Here is a 16,655-nt window from a genome sequence, read left to right as displayed (position 1 = left end):
CCATGAAACTGGAGAAAAATAAAAATGGAGGGCTGAATTGAAGGCAAAGAGAACATATGTCCAGAGAACAAAGAGCATTAAAAAAATGTCTCCGAAGAAAAGCCCCAATGTTGCACCTGCTAATAGAGGTTGAATTGAAAAAAAAAATTCGAGCCACTGATTGTTCCTGAAGTAACACACAAAGGAGTGTGTGTTTTAAACAGTTGATTGTATCAAATTCACCTTTATTAAAAGGCAAATGGACACTGATAACAAGGCCCCAGTCCTAGCAAATAACATTAGCCTGCCATAGAAACCGACTTGAGGAAATATTTTTTCCAGCCTTGCAGATTTGTAGGAAAAACTTCTCTTTTTTTCCTAAATCTGTACCAGTGCACACCTGGAAACCCAGAGACACCTGAACATATTGACTTTCAAACTCTACTATTTAAGCACGTCCTTTTCCAGTTTCTCTTTTTTTTCTCTTCTTTTTCTTACCCGTGAATGATTTTGTGTCTGTCTTTCCCACTAGATTGTCAACTCCTTATCTTCTACCATTACTGAACACTCCAAACATTTAGACCAGAGCTCCGTGCATGGCAGGCACTCAGAAAGTATTATTGATTGTATGTTCATAATAATAAATAATAATAGTGGGATTTGTTTAGCACTTTCTATGTGTCTAACACTCTACTAAGTGCTGGGTCCTACATGAGGCGCACAGCCTACATAGGAGAGAGAACAGGTAGTGAATCCCTGTTTTGCAGATGAGGGAAGTGAGACCTGGAGAGGTTAAGTGAGTTGCCCAAGGTCACATAGGAGTTAGGTGGCAGAGCCAGGAATAAATTCTGACTCCCAGGTCTGTGCTCTCTCCACTAGGCCATGCTGCTTCTCTATGATCATTAAATAATTTTCCTATCACTCACTGATTTGGAGCCAAGAGGTGCAAAAACTGTATTGCTTTATAGTCCCTCCCTTCTCATCGCCCTACTCCACGTACTCAGAAATGGGAGCCCTGTGTGCTGATGATATGCTTTTCATGTAGTGAAATTTAATTTTGACAACTCATAATTGAGAATTTCTCCAATCAGACTGCTGTTCATTTCTAAACATTGCTACTCTCTCAGAACTCTTAGAGAAGTAGCTCTGGCCCAGTGGAAAGAGCATGGGCCTGGGAGGTAGAGGATCTGGGCTTCTAACCCTGGCTCCATCTTGTGTCTGCTCTGTGACTTTGGGTAAGTCAGTTAACTTCTCTATGCTTCAGTTACCTCATCTGTAAATTAGGGATTAACACTGTGAGCACTATGTGGGACAGGGACTGTGTCCAACCTGATTATCTTGTCTCGAGCACTCCAGCAGTGATTATCTCCAGCGCTTAGTAAATTGCTTGGCACACAGTAAGTGTTCAATGAACACCATTAAAAGAAAAAAATACAGGTTTAGTAGATCTTCATTGTCCTCAAAGTGCCTCAGGGCAATTATTCTGACTTATTTCCCCCCAGCCCAGAGATTTTATCCATATTTTCACGGTGGGTGAAGGGATTTCTGAGGCTCCATTCTGGAGTCATTTCAAACAAGGGAGGTAGAGTCTAAAAATAGTGCTAGATCCAGTTCTCCTGATCCTAAAGTTCCATTATGAGATTCGGGGAAAGAAAAGTAGCAATTAAACATGAATCAAAGTAGTAATGACTAATATTATTATAATATAAAATGGGATAATGGGAGAGTAAAAACACTCTCGTGAATGCCTTTCCACTCAATCATTTTCCCTGAGATATTCTAGTTTTGACATGAAACACCAGTTCATCTAACAGAAAAGGCAGAGGAAAATCACAGTGTGTCCCTTCATGTACTTTTGTCTTCAAAGTGGGAAGGCTAGAGAAAGAGAATGGTTAAAATTTTTAGGTCTTCCTAAGTTAACTAATTTGGGGATTGCTTCTTGTTATGTTTAAAGCAACATGTCCATCCTAGGGCAAAAAGAAGAAAGCCCTCTCCCACTGTCCTGCTCCGAAACTGGGCCAGCAAGGTAAACAACTGCACTGAGGCATGGCAGAAGTAGCCGAATGAGGGGGGGCAGGCGGTTAAGAATTTGAAAGAGCCCAGTCTTCTTCTGCCTTAGCAGCATCAGTGTTCACAGGGACCTCCTGTATTAAGTGTTTATGGCATTGGAGCAATGGGGGCAAGTTAGGGGTCTCCCCAGAGAAACACTCTTGCTTTGAAGAGTCAAAAGGGCTTCCACCTGACATCATAACATTATGTCCTTCAGAACATTGCTCACACACATCATAATGTGACAATAGTGTCTGGAAAAGGGATGGGCAGTAAATCTGTCCAGCCAAATGTCTGCAGCTGGTCATGCCCTTATATAATAATAATAATAATATGTGTTAAGCATTTACTATGTGCCAGGCACTGAACTAAATGCTTGGGTGGATACAAGCAAATCGATTTGGACACAGCCCCTGTCCCATGTGGGGCTCACAGCCTCAATCATCATTTTTCAGATGAGGTAACTGAGGCACAGAGAAGCAAAGTGACTTGCCCAAGGTCACACAGCAGACAAGCGGCAGAGCTGGGATTAGAACCCATGACCTTCTGACTCTGAGGCCTGTGCTCTATCCACTATGCCATGCTGCTTCTCTATATAATATTCTTACACTTCTGCAGGCCACTCCTGGCTTCACAGTGCCTCTCCTGGCAGCTTAGTGACTTGCTTCTGCTCTGGACTGAAGAGACAGCTGCTGTTGCTTTTTGAAGTTTCTGGGTTCTGTGAACCTCTCTGTATGCAATCCCCTCATGCCAGAAAGGCAGAAGAGAAGCAGCAACTCTTTTAACAATGAACCAGGCTACTGCTGGAGACAGGGAAAGGCAGCCTCAGCTCCATCTTTCTCTTGCTGCTGCTGTTTTCCAAGGGGAAAATCAACTGTGTGTATATGTGAGAAAGAAAGAGAGAAAATGTGTGTGTGTGTGTGTGTGTGTGTGTGTGTGTGATGAAGGATGTGTGTGTGTGTGATGAAGGATGTGTGTGTGTGTGATGAAGGATGTGTGTGCCATTCTTTTTCTGTGTCTGACTTTCTGTGTTTGTCTCTTTCTCCTGTAGTTACAGGTGCCAACTCCGTGGAGGGGCATAGGGGCCATGGATGCCATGGATTTGGCATTGTGGGGTTGGCACTATGAGTTCACCCCCATGGCCTTTTGGGCTAGCTCATCCTGCCCGTTGGAGCTGGAAAAGGACCGAAGGTGAAGACGACATGGTGGCTCTACTCCCTGCCTTCCAGCGGTGAGGTGCGACCCCTGGCCCGGAGACCCGTGGGGGTGAGCCGCCCACTTGGCCGTCTGCTCCCATGGCAGCAGCAAGTGGTAGTGGCATCGGGAGTGGGCTGGCTGAAGTGGGAGCCGCCTTGTGTGTGTGTGTGTGTGTGTATGTGTACTGGGTGGGGACGGGGTTGTTCACTGGGATGTGGCAGAGGTCCAGAGAATGGTGCCGCCACTCTCGGAGTGTCCTCCAGGGCTTGAGGACAGCTGTTCTCCCTGGGAGCAACACCATCTTCCTGCCTTGTCCCACCCCCTCCGGGCAGCACGGGGGTCCGGGGTGCTGGGGAGAGACCCATGGTTAGCAGTAGCCGGGGCCACAAGGCCGCACGGCCAAGCATTACTTGGGCTCCTCAGTTGGACACCTACACCGTGCTGGCTCCTGGCACATCCCCTGGGGCAGATGGCTTCTTCCTGAAGAAATTTGATAAGTTTAACCTGTATGACCTAGAAACTGTTTAATAAACTGAGACATGATGCAACAGCAAAAGGTTAGCTCCTAAATAAATGAGAAAGGCAATTATTTGAATAATACAGCCCAAAAAACAGCTTAACCACAATGATACAGATAACTAAGTCATTTCTCCTCTTCATTTTTCCAGGGTGTGTGGATGTATATGCTCCCCCAGAAGAAGCTGTATTCAGAATTGGTGGCAAATTTTTGAATGATAACTGATATTTCAGCTATTATCAATTAATAATATTTGTATGCAGAATGCGAGTCTCTCTTGGAGTAGGGAGTGTGTCCGATCTGATTATCTTGTATCTATCCCAGTGCTTAGTACAGTGCTTGGCACAAAGTAAGCATTTAACAAATACCACAATTATTATTATGATTAGTATCCAGGTCTGTTGTAACCACTGGACATGGCTTAGGCACCATTATCCTCAAGATGTCTCTGCTTCTCAGAGGTGCCTATCATGTTTTTCAGGGGAACCCACGGTGATCAATCCAAAAGCATCTCACTCTAATCCCTCCCCCTTGCCCTGTGCTCTCAATTTCTGGGCTAAAAATGCAGAACTCTGAGCCACAGACACACACTCTCCAAGGACCTAGGAAGCTCTGCAGGCTTCCATTGCCAAGGAATCAGAGCCTTAAACAAAGCCTTTGAGTTTTAGGCATAAAACATAGTTTAGAACAATATAGGCAAATTATCATGTTTTTTTCAGCTTATGTGGATATTAGGTCTAGATTCTCCAGAACATTTGTTAGCATAGAGTTAGTCTATGTAAAGTTAGAGTTAGTCTTTGTAAAGCTAGCTCACACTCACCGTGAGCTCAATTCTACCTCAAACCAATACAGCCCTGATAGTCAGTTAGCTCCTCTGAGAGGAGCCGTAACTCAGACTATTAGAAAACCATTTGCTGCCCGGCTGCTATGTTGTTGAATACGGATCGTGAGTTTTAATTTTTTTTAACTGGTTTGTGTCTTCTGCAGGTCAAGTGAGTGTGTGACTGGCAAGCTCATCTGCAATCTTGGGGGAGTAAACCTTACCCCTTGCTGCACTTTGGTATATTACCTGCAGTGCCTGGTGATTTCTTTTCTTCCTTTTGACCATCAGCCCAATTTTCCCATTTGCGACTGCTCTAAACTAATTCTCACTCATCTCCTTCCTACTTAGACTGTGAGCCCCATGCAGCACAGAGACTGTCTCCAACCTAATTGACTTGAATTTACTCCAGTGCTTAGAACAGTGTTTGAAACATAGTAAGCACTTTACAAGTACCGTAAAACAAACAACAGAATGATCTTAGAATCTTGATGTACTCTTTTTCAGTAGTTGTTGCCAGAGCCCAAATCTACTGGTGGGGTCAAATATAGAGGTTTTGATATTATTCTCTGTATTTCCACTACATTAAAAACCCTGTCAGCTGAGTTCCACTATGGTCTGAAGCAGTACCGTGATTCTGGGAGGGTATAGTTAACAATGTTCTTCTGTAATCAGTCTAAGAGGACTCTGCCAACAATCCTGCTAGAAATGACAGTTTTCACACTTAACTCTCTCTCCCCATTTCTTCTGCTGTTGCTGAAGCTGCCACTCTTGAAGTCCCATGGCACTTCCTGAACGATCTGTATGTTGAGGAAGAGGTCTTGAAAGGAACTTACGGCACATCCCCTCTTTGATGGTAATATAATAATTGTGGTATTTGTTAAGTGCTCTGTGGCACGGAGAAGTGAAGTGACTTGCCCAAGATCACATAGCAGACAAGTGACAGAGCAGGGATTAGAACCCAGGTCCTTCTGACTCCCAGGCCCATACTCTATCCACTAGACCATGCTGCTTCTCAGTACAGTTCAGCTGGTATGTCATTTGATTTAGGAGTTTTGCCGCTCTCTCCCTATGCAGTGGTGACTTCATTTTAATGGTCCACAACCAAGTTGCAGTGGCTATGGTGCCCGACCCATGGTGGACTAGCTGAGCCAGCGTAGCTGTTGCTCAGACAGTAGCAGCAACAGAAAACAGTGACTCCAACCCTGCATGGCGGGAGCCAGGAAGTGGCTCTCCAAATCGGCCACTTGACATTCGCCGACTTATCTGAACAGCTTTTGAAACCAGGTCAGGGGTAAGAGGATTCTCCAACCAGACCCTGGTGCTCAGCAAAAATAAAAAGAACCTCATCAGTTTCCAGAACCAGCTGAGGAGCTGCAACCCGTTGGCAAAGAGCAAAACACAGAGCAGCTATCCTTGGTCCCCCATCCAGGCTCCTTCTGGCTGCAAGGAGTGGAACAGGATATGCTAGTTTCCGCTGTCCACTGCTCCTAAAAGGATATGGGGCCAAAGCTAATTGCTTCCCTCCTGCAGAAGCAATCCCATGGGAGCAGTGCCCTTGACTTGCCTCCATGGAGTTGGTGCTATTGTCATGGAAGTGCTTAGAACAGTGCTCGGCACATAGTAAGCACTTAACAAATGCCATTGTTATTATAGAATCTCCCTGTTCCTTTCACAGTCTCCCACACATCCCAGGGTTCTGCATCAGAATGGAGAAACGGACGCTTTCCTTCTGGTGCTGGTGAGAGTTTTGACAGAGGCAAGGTGCTAGAAACTCGTTGGGACACATCAACAGACTGATAGATCGCCCTACTCTGGAGGGCCTCCTCGAGAATGGATTTTGGTAAACAAATAGAACCATCCAGAGATCAGAGAATGATTTGCTACCAATAACGCTACAAATGCAGGGACAGAAAATGTATTATGCAGAACCCTGGGGAAAACATCCCCCACACCCCGACATTGGAGAGCATATGCTTGAAGGGAGAGATGCCGAATCAAGGGGTGGCAGTTGGGGCGGCGGGGAGAAGGAGATGAAGGAAGTGAAATAAAGACTCAGGTACTTCTGGGACTTGTAGTCCTGGGCCTAACTGCCAATGAACATGTTCTAAGTCCCAGGATGACAAGTTCCAGAAATAGCTAAGTTTTAAGCAGCGTGCAAATTAATACTCCCGTGACCTTTTGTAGGGCTTTTATTTTTCTAAAGCACTTTCACAATAACATCCATGTGTGGTGGAGAGAAGCAGAAATGATTATGTCCATTTTACAATTAAGGAAACTGAAGCATAGAGAGGTTAAGTGACTTGCTGGAGGTCACGCGGCAGCCAGGTCTCCTGACTCCCAAACCTGAGCTTTTTCCTCTCGACCAGGCTATCTTCAGATATTCTCAGAACCATGGCAAAAGATATTTCACGGCAGGAGAATCAAAGGGCTGTGAATAGTCCCTCCACCTTGAAAGAATCTGCCTGGTGCTCCAAAAGGACTCTATTAGGATGAATGAGTTCCCTCAAGATCCTTGACCCCTATAAAAGTGTTACTCCCTCTCTGCAAGCACTTGCTTTTTCTGGGCCATCTAAATTGATTATCTAATGAGCTAATGACCATGCCATTGTTTTGATGGAATATCTAGAATAAAAAGCTCTTTCAGCATTATTTTTGATGCTCAGCTTTAAAAAAAAATCTATGTCATCTTTACTGTTTTTACGACTGTAGAACTTGAATATTTATCATCTTCCCAGCTCAACAGTCCAGCAGCATCATCTCTGATTAGCCTCAGCCTCCCCAGTTATCCATCAAATAAAGCTACCACTAAGACTCGTGGGTGAAGATGAGGACAGTCTCAGAACGGTGTCTGTAATTTACATTGTTTAAGAGAAATGACAGTGCAATACTGACTACCAAACAGGCCATAGGAAGTTGGAGTTGGGAGACCCCTTGCTGAAACCTGTCCATCCAGGATTATTTCCCTAGTTTTGATATATGCCATCCTGAGAATTCCCATGGTTCTGAAGTGAATTACTCCTGCCATCTTAATAATGAAGCTGGTGGGTGGGCCTCATTGATTTAAACACTGGACAAAAAGTAGTGCTGAAATAAGACCAGTAATTTGCTTTCTTTAATTGCAAAAAATTGTTTTCTATAATGTCTTCATATATAGGCAGAGTGCATGAGCGTGAAGATCTGGGCCCTTTAGGAATGCATGCACACATTATATATTTTCATATTATTGATATGTATACATATATATGCATATATATATATATCAAAATAATAGAATAGTCATTCTCTGGGGTGCACCTCAATGGCTTCAGACTGACAGACTGCTACGTGTCTTCCTGGACTGAAATTGGCTAAGTGGGATCTTCTCAGTGTGTCCTCACTGTGTTCTCAGTGTGTCCTAAGGGAGAGGATCTCAGAACCAAGTTGGGTCAGGGCCAGGGCCAAGGAGGTAGTTACACCCCTGAGAAGTTCTTCCTGCCATTGCTGCCAACAACTCTTCCAGGGAGCCCTGCCTTGCAACAGAAAATGGTGAGAGCAGTGCAGACGAAGTAGGGGAAACATACATGAGCAGGGAGGGTGGAAGCGGAGAGGAACCTTGAGAAGGAGAGCAGCTCGGAGAAAGAGGTGGCCTAGCTGGGACACACGGGAAGAAGCGGGGGACAGTGCAGGTAAGAGAAAATGGTGGGAGAAAGGGGCAGTCCAGCTGAAGCAGGGCAGGTGGAATTGAGCAAAGGCTGGCCCAGCCAGGGAGGATAGTGGGGTCCACATATTTAATTTGGGTGACAATCAGCTAGGTCTGCTAGGATATATCAATCAAGTCATCAAAATAGCATTCCCAGAAATAAGGGGTCAGACTTTTCAGTCAGAGTCTTTTTAAAGAAAAATCACCTCAGTAGAGTTTTATAAAGTGAATGTGATGTTGCCTTGGTTGCTATGGATGTTAACGACTTCTGCGTTGAACAGGTAGAACCCAGATGGCAATTTCTTCTGCTAGGCAACTGCTTCCGTTGCCTGGCCAGCAGAATACAGCATACTGAGCTGCGAATCCCAGGGAAGGGAAACGGTCAGCCAGATTCATATGGTCTTAGTTATGCAGGGGGAGACTGACATGGAAAAGGAGGGGTGCTCAGTAGCTTTCAACCCCTCATAGCATTCAAGTGATTTAACAAGAATCCAGTCAAGTTCCCAGAGTAAATCATTTCTCATTCCCTCTTGGTCCTTGTAAGGGTTTAAGGGTAAAGACAAAACGAAGCAGCCTGGAGTAATGGATAGAGCACAGGCCTGGGAGTCAGAAGATTCTAATCCCGGCTCCGCCGCTTGTCCGCTCTCTGGCCTTGGGCAAGTCACTTCACTTCTCTGGGCCTTAGTTCCTTCATCCGGAAATTTGGGATTGAGACTGTGAGCTCACATGGCTTGACTGTGTCCAACCCAATTTACTTTTCTCCACCCCAACGTTAAGTACAGTGCCTGGCACATAGTAAGTGCTTAACAAATAATCATTATTATTGTTATTAAAATGCTTGGCCTGCCAGGGGCGATGTGGAATACCAAAGAATGCCAGAGAGGCAAATGCCAATGCCAAATCCCTGCAGCTTTCTATCTTTCTCTATGCCCCACCTTTTCCCCACCCTTGACACACACCAACCAATGATCCACAGAGGTTGGATACAGTCTGGTCAAGAGCCACACTGGTAAAGCCAATCTCAGAACACCTTGGGAGGTCTGAGAAGATGGGTCAGGTTCCAGACTGAACCACCCCAGTTTGGACTCATCCTCTGGGAGAAGAGAAAGAGGATCATCATGGCACCTTAACAGGCAATGTGTGTGGTTACAGAACTAAGAAATGCCTGCCTCTACTTCTAGTCAGTCGTTATTATTTGTGCATGAAAAATACAGTTTCTGAGAGGTGAAGTGACTTGCCCAAGGTCACACAGCAGACAAGCGACGTAGCCGGGATTAGAACCTTCTGACTCCCAGGCCCATGCTCTATCCACTACTCCAGGATGCTTCCTTTTCTCTTTACCCTTAAACTCTTACAAGGACCAGGAGGGAATGAGAAATGATTTACTCTGGTAATTTGACTGAATTCTTGTTAACTAATTTAACTCCTGATCATCAGTCACTATTCTGGTCCAGCCCTTTGTGGCATAGACCCTTGTCCACCAACAAGAATAAGAAGAGTAACTGGAGCTTTTATTGTGTCTTTTTTTCCAAAGGTCTCAAGGTTCAAGATGGCAGTTTAAGACCACTAATTTACTTTGCAACAAATATAGGGTGGGTAACAACACTTACCAATCTGGTTAGGATTCCAAAAATAATCCTAAAGACGGAAGTGGGGCAGTCTGCTTTGACCCTCTCTGAGCCTACAAGCATGTAGTCTCCCAAGAAGCACCAAGTAGCACAGAAAGACAGCTTTTCATGTAAAACACGAGCTGGTTTCATTTTCCTAACTAGCTCTAAGTGTTGTATAAATTGCCATCAATAAAGATTTGACGGAGAGAGCTTCATCCAGATTATCTCCATTAAAGACAGTGAAGATGAAAGTCAGAGGCACAAGTAAGTGGCCGGGGAAAGAGAACAGAGGACAGTTTTATGGACAGTGTGAATTACTGGAGTGAGAAATCACATTTGTCACTTACACTGGGAAAGTTAACTCTCACTTATTAGCGCTAAATGTTTATTATTCACATTGATCATTGGGAGCCGGCAGGCCACCCCACCACTGCATACTTTTTATTTAGTCAAATGGTTATTGTATTACTGACAGCCTGGTTTATTTAGAACCATCCACATAGAAATGCAGCTCAGTGTCCATGGATTAAAACAGCATACACTGGCAGCATGCCATTTTTAGGGTAAATATTCATTTTAAACTGTGAGCCCTATGTTGGACTGTATCCAACCTGATTAATTTGTATTTACTCCAGTGCTTTAACAAATTCCATAATCATCATCTAGGGTTACAGAGATACACAAGTAATAGACTTTAGCCCCCCCGACATTTACATTACTATCACATATAATCTAAAAAGGCCTCTCATCCTTAGGAGGCTATGCAACTAGGTAAAGGGGATAAAGACCTGGAGTCTTGACATAGTGCTTACAATTTAGTGTGGGAGACAGACCCTAAAATAAATTACAGGTAGGAGAAAGCAACAGAGTATACAGATAGGTACACAAATGTTGTGGTAGAGAGGGGCAGGGTGAGTACCTAAGTGTTTAGGGGGTGAGGACTAAAATGCATAGATGATCCAGTGGTGTGGAAAATAGGGTGGGGGAGCTGAGCGATTGGTCAGAGAAGGAGAAGTGATTTGAATAGGGCTTTGGGGAAGGGGAGAGTGATGGCCTGGCAGATGTGAGGGAGGAGGGAGTTCCAGGCAGGAGAAGGGGCCATGAGCAAGAGGTCAACAGCGGGTAAGGCAAGAGCATGGAACTGTGAGTAGGTTGATGTTAGAGGAACGAAGCATGTGGACTAGGTTGTAGTGGGAGAGGAGTGAGGAGAAGTAGGAGAAGAGAGCTAATTGAGTGCCTTAAATCTGATGGTCTGGAGTTTCTGCTGGATGTTCAAAGGAATGGTCAAGTATTGATTGATTAATCGATTGACCCATTGGAAGAATTTGAGGAGAGGGGAGACTGAGCAGTTTTTTTAGAAAAATGATCCAGGAAGCAGAGTGAAGTATGGACCGGAGAGGGGAGAGGCCGGAGGCAGGAGGCAAGAAGCAGTGTGGGCTAATGAATGGATCACCCAGAATGGATGCTCCTGTTTGTTTCAGGCATCACTTTTCCATGGGTTCCATTCATGGCACATTTTCTCCCCAAGCCTCTATGATTCTTCATAGAACATCTCTTGGTGGATACAATTTCCCTGAAGGAGCCTCATTTCCCACACAGCAGGTGGCCCAAGTTCAATCCCAGTGATGTTTGAAGCCCAACCACTAAACTCCTTGGAAACTTTGTTTTGAGGAAAAATTTTGGAGGACAGAAAAGGCTTAGAAGAAAAAGATTATTCAAACCCAGTGTTGAACCCCAAATCCTAAACTCATGAGTCGAACTGCGTTCAGGCTGGGGTTTCAAAATGAAACTCTGAAAGAGTACTATCTAGAGGAGCAGCATGGCGTAGTGGATAGAGCATGGGCCTGGGAGTCAGAAGGTCGTAGGTTCTAATCCCGCTTTTGCCACTTGTCTGCTGTGTGGCCTTGGGCAAGTCACTTCACTTCTCTGTGCCTCAGTTCCCTCATCTGTAAAATGGGGATTAAGACTGTGAGCCCCACATGGGACAGGGACCATGTCCAATCTGATCTGCTCATATCTGCCCCTGCGCTTAGTACAGTGCCTCATATATCCCAGCTCTGCCACTTGTCAGCTGTGTGACGGTGGGCAAGTCACTTAACTTCTCTGTGCCTCCGTTACCTCATCTGTAAAATGGGGATTAACTGTGAGCCTCATATAGGACAAACTGATTACCCTGTATCTACCCCAGCGCTTAGAACAGTGTTCTGCACATAGTAAGTGCTTAACAAATACCAACATTATTATATAGTAAGCACTTAACAAAAACCATAATAACAATAATTATTATTATTATTATTATTAGCAAATGAGGCATCAGGTAAGCAAAACCAGAAGAATATTGACCGAAACTCACTGTGGACAGGGAACGTGTCTACTGACTCTGTTGTATTGTACTCTCTCAAGCGCTCAGTACAGTGCTCTGCACACAGTAAGTGCTCAGTAAATACCATTAATTGATTTGAAACATAATTCCTAGGGGCTATTACTTTCCCGCAGTTATATGGCCTATCACTTTCTGCAGCATACGCATTGACTGACTTCACTGACTGTCAGTGACTGTAGCAGTCAAATTAAGTAGCACCGAATAATCCTGTGGAAAAAAGAAACCTATTAAATAATGTCCTCAGGAAATAATTCTTGTTTCAATCAATAGCCCGATGAGGCAGAATCATCTCACTTTCAGGTCGTAGAGGTCAAGAGACCCGGGATGGGTTGACGGAGACGCCTCTAAGAGCTCACCCCTAGGGACCTCTAGCAACTACTCTGGCCCACTGGAGAGGGTTTTTCCATCCTCTCGCAATTCCAGGTGTGCGGCTGGACTGGGGCCTCCTGACCAAGGGAAGGATCTACAAGGGCAGGACAACAGGCAAGGTAATCTTTGATGATAACTTGCTTGGACTAGTGACCAGGCTATGGTGGTAAGGTAAGTGAGTGATCACCTAACTTTTTAGAAATGCTAGTCTAATGGACAGAACACTGGACTGGGGGAAGAGACTGCCCAGGCTCTGCCAAGGGTTCGCTGCAGTTATCTGACAGCTCAGTTCCATCACTAAATGCGTACAGAGTGCTCTGCTCACAAGTGCTCAAGAAATACCACCGATTGGTTGATTGATTGATCACCGCCAAAATGGCATTCATAACACCTACCCCTTCCCGACCCCTCATGTGGGTCTTTTTAAAAGAGATTTCCATGAGCTGAAAGGCCAATATGTAACAGGAATGTGATTCTTTGAAATGGCTCTTGGTCTCTGGTGGCAGCAGCAGCACCACGAGGACACACTGGGAAAGATTAATGTGTGTTTAAATATTCGTCTCCCAAATGGAACATTTAAACACACATTTAGCTTCCTTCCTCCATCTCCCCTTTACTGTTTAGTTGGGCAGTGGGCAGGCAGCAGAGGATGGGAGGCTGTTCAAGCCTGCACAAACTCAGCTGGATTTAGGCCAGCTGTGTGCTGGCCAGATCTGGCCTCCAAGTCCAGAACCAATAAGCTGGGCCTGGCCTATGCAGGGCTCTCTATGACACTGAATGTTACTTAAGCCTTCCTACATGCTTAATGCACTTCCAAAACATGACCGCACCTCCCAGGGCTCAGAATCTCCCAAGGGCTTTCTCTTTGGAGAAAGCCACTAAATCATCATGTCAATCATGACAGGACCCCCAGGAGACGTTTACAGGTTTAAGACCGTGAGCCCCATGTGGGAAAGAGACTGGGATTGTGTCCAACCCGATTTGCCTTTATCTGCCCCAGCGTTTAGTACAGTGCCTGGCACAGAGTAAGCGCTTAACAAATACCACAATTATTACACATTTACACTTCTATAAACACTTCGAGTCTGATCCAGACCATAGGTAATCTCTGGAGGGGGGTAATAATTTTAAGCAGCCAAACAATAAATAAAAAGAAATGATTTCCTTTCAAGGTGAAGAAAAACATGTTTTGCAGTGGCTCAAGAGTGTAAGCACAAGGATGGAAAAAATAACCAAGGTAAAAGTCACAACCACCCCACGCTTTCCTTGTTACTCCAGGTCGTCTACCATTGTGGTGTGCAGTGAGGAAGCCGAAAGCTGATAGAGCAAAACATGTTTTCCCTTTTTGCAAGACATCTGTAGGAACTGTTTGAATCAATTATTGGAAAACATGAAAATAAAATAAACCTTAGTCTCCACTAAAACACTACCCCCTTTTTCTGAGAAAAAAGAAGGGCAAAGTTGAAATTTTTGCTTTTTCCCTTTGTAAGTTTCAGGCTCAAAATAATTCATATTAAAGCAGTGTGCTTTATTGACTTTATCTCACTAATCCTTCCAACAGCCGGGGGAAGCAGGTGAGAGGGCGAGAATTATTCTCCTTAATTAATTTCCACCCAGGCACAGAGAGGTTAAATGACTTGCCCAAGATACGGAGAGTCAGAAGCCATCAAGCAAGAGGGTAATAACTGCGGTATTTGTTAAGCGCTTATTGTGTACCAAACATTGTACTAAACATTGAGGTAGATATGATACAGTCCGATTAGATACAGTCTCTGTCCCCCATAGGGCTCACAGTCTTAACGCTCAGATTCATGCCTATTGAACTCTGCCTCCGAAGGGAAAACTCGGGAGGTTTCTAATACTTTCATCCATTTTCAGAGGGACTAATCGGCTCACAAAAGGCTGTGGAGCTCACCCTGGTGTTACATTGTTTTTAAATATCCCTGTGAGAATCAGATAATAGACACTGTTTCTAGGCATTATACACCTTATAAATGCCCCCAAAGCACTGTAAATCAGTGACAATCTGAGACCTGCGACCCCATCTGAGATTATATCTCCCCTAGGAGATCTTCCCTGAGTAATCTCTAACTTCCCCCCTTTGTAACCAACCCCCAAATTTCATTTCAACTTTTCTGCACCACCTAAGCACTGAAGCTCCCACAACCCTGGTGAGTTTATGTACACACCTCATATACTCTACTTCTCCCCCTAACTGTAATTTAAGTATCTGTCTCCCCTGCTAGATTGAAAGCTCTTTGAGAGCAGAGATCCTGTGTACAAAGTATATTGTAGTGTACTGTCCAAAGTGCTTAGTATGGTGCCTGGCACATAGTAAGGGCTTAACAAATACCACAGTTATTATTATTATTATTTTTCCATGCTCTGTAATAATAATAGTAATAACAATTGTAGTATTTGTTTAACTCTTACCATGTGCCATGTATCTCACTTGTGCTCATGTAGCCGCAATTAAAGGTTAGCTGAAGCCCAGTTTACTGAGCCTAATTCAGCACTTCAACCTGAATGACAAGACAGCTCAGACTTTTCCGCCTCCATCATCTCTACCCCTGCACTTTGCTGCCACTCTGGGTGACCTCAAGAAAGACCCCAGAATCCCTCAGTGTGGCAGGAAAGGAGGACCTTTAGACATCATTACTAATCATAAATACTCCCAGGCAAATTGAAATATTCACAAGGAAACTAGACCATAGCTGCTACCCTATCTTTGCAGCCCAATCTGAATTCTCAGATGAACCATGCAGAACTGTGACAAACAACAACAAAAAAAACAAGTTTCCAATCCCCCATCAGTTGAATTGAAAATGAGTCTGGAAATAACCATGATTATTAAGCACCAGATGGGATCTGCTCAGCTCCTTTTCATTTTTTTTTTTCAAAATGCTAGGCAACATGCTGCTGTGCGTCACTAGACAGTTCACCTGCTGTAATTAAATAGCAAAATTAGTTGGTCAAAATCACTGCCACATTGCAATCTTCTCCTCAACCATTCCATATATGATCAAAGCTCCTTTCGGACCCTGTCTCACTGAACAAGTTTCACAGATAGTGTGTGGCGGAGGTTTGAGAAAACATCAGTTGACTTTGCCCTGTGTTCACAAACTATCTGAACAATTTAGACCAAAAGAGATGCCATTTTCTCATTTTCAGAGGGTTCGTAACCCCAATTTCCCACTTTATCCCATTAGTGTCTATCTGGTCTTGAAAGGTTTTCATAGAGAAGGCTTTCACATTACCCTCCATGTACATCTACAAGAGTACGATTACCCTGATTCAGCTGAAGGCTTCTCTGATCCATAATTTCTCACTAGAATGGTAAACTGCACTCAAACTCACTCCTGGTTGTGGGACCTTACTGTGCCTAAATCCTGAGGACACCTAGAACTCATCATTCTGTCTATAAATTATGGCTTAAGCAGCAGCACAATCAATGGGACAGCACATGTGAAGACTTGGCTCGTGTGTGAAGTGGGCAAATTAAGTCAACCTCTCTGAGGCTCAACTCCTCTATCTGCAAACTGGAGAAAATACCAGCCACTTCTCCCTTGCTTCATAAGGTTGGTGTGTGACTATTTGTAGGGGAAAACAAAATACTTGAGCTTTAGGATTTTGGTGGGGAGAAAGGGGGTGTGTATGAAATATGTTATATGCAAACTATTAAAAAAAGGAAATGGGCTAATTTGAGAAGACAAGAATCAATATTGGATTAATTAAGAATGTAAAATGCTTTTGTGGCTGCTTTTCATTTTTGTACTACACTTCTGATACTAACTAAATAACTTTTGTGCAGGGTCAGGGCAGTATCACATGAAGGGTTGAGATAATAATAGTACTAATGATCATGATAATGGCCATAATCAATCAGTGGCATTCAATGAGCACTTACTGTGTACAGCTCACTGTACTGAATGCTTGGGAACTAACAATATAATAAAGAACAAGGAGTTCACAGTCCACAGCAGGAGACAGACATTAAAATAAATTACGGTTATTGGTTACGGTTACGGGGCTGGGGTGAGTACAGAAGT

General features: G+C 44.1%; 1 long non-coding RNA gene across 1 annotated transcript; it reads left to right on the top strand.

Annotated features, from left to right (window-relative positions):
- Positions 1–9,774: 9,774 nt before the first annotated feature.
- On the top strand, positions 9,775–14,007 carry LOC120638023. The gene is made up of 3 exons (XR_005659473.1): positions 9,775–9,836; positions 12,661–12,725; positions 13,885–14,007. It is a non-coding gene; the product is annotated as an uncharacterized LOC120638023 (long non-coding RNA).
- Positions 14,008–16,655: the final 2,648 nt, after the last annotated feature.

This window comes from Ornithorhynchus anatinus, chromosome X1, assembly GCF_004115215.2.
Source record: "Ornithorhynchus anatinus isolate Pmale09 chromosome X1, mOrnAna1.pri.v4, whole genome shotgun sequence".
NCBI classification, from domain to species: domain Eukaryota; kingdom Metazoa; phylum Chordata; class Mammalia; order Monotremata; family Ornithorhynchidae; genus Ornithorhynchus; species Ornithorhynchus anatinus.
The sequence above is the reverse complement of the archived record's forward strand: the minus strand, read 5'-3'. Positions and strand labels throughout refer to the sequence as shown.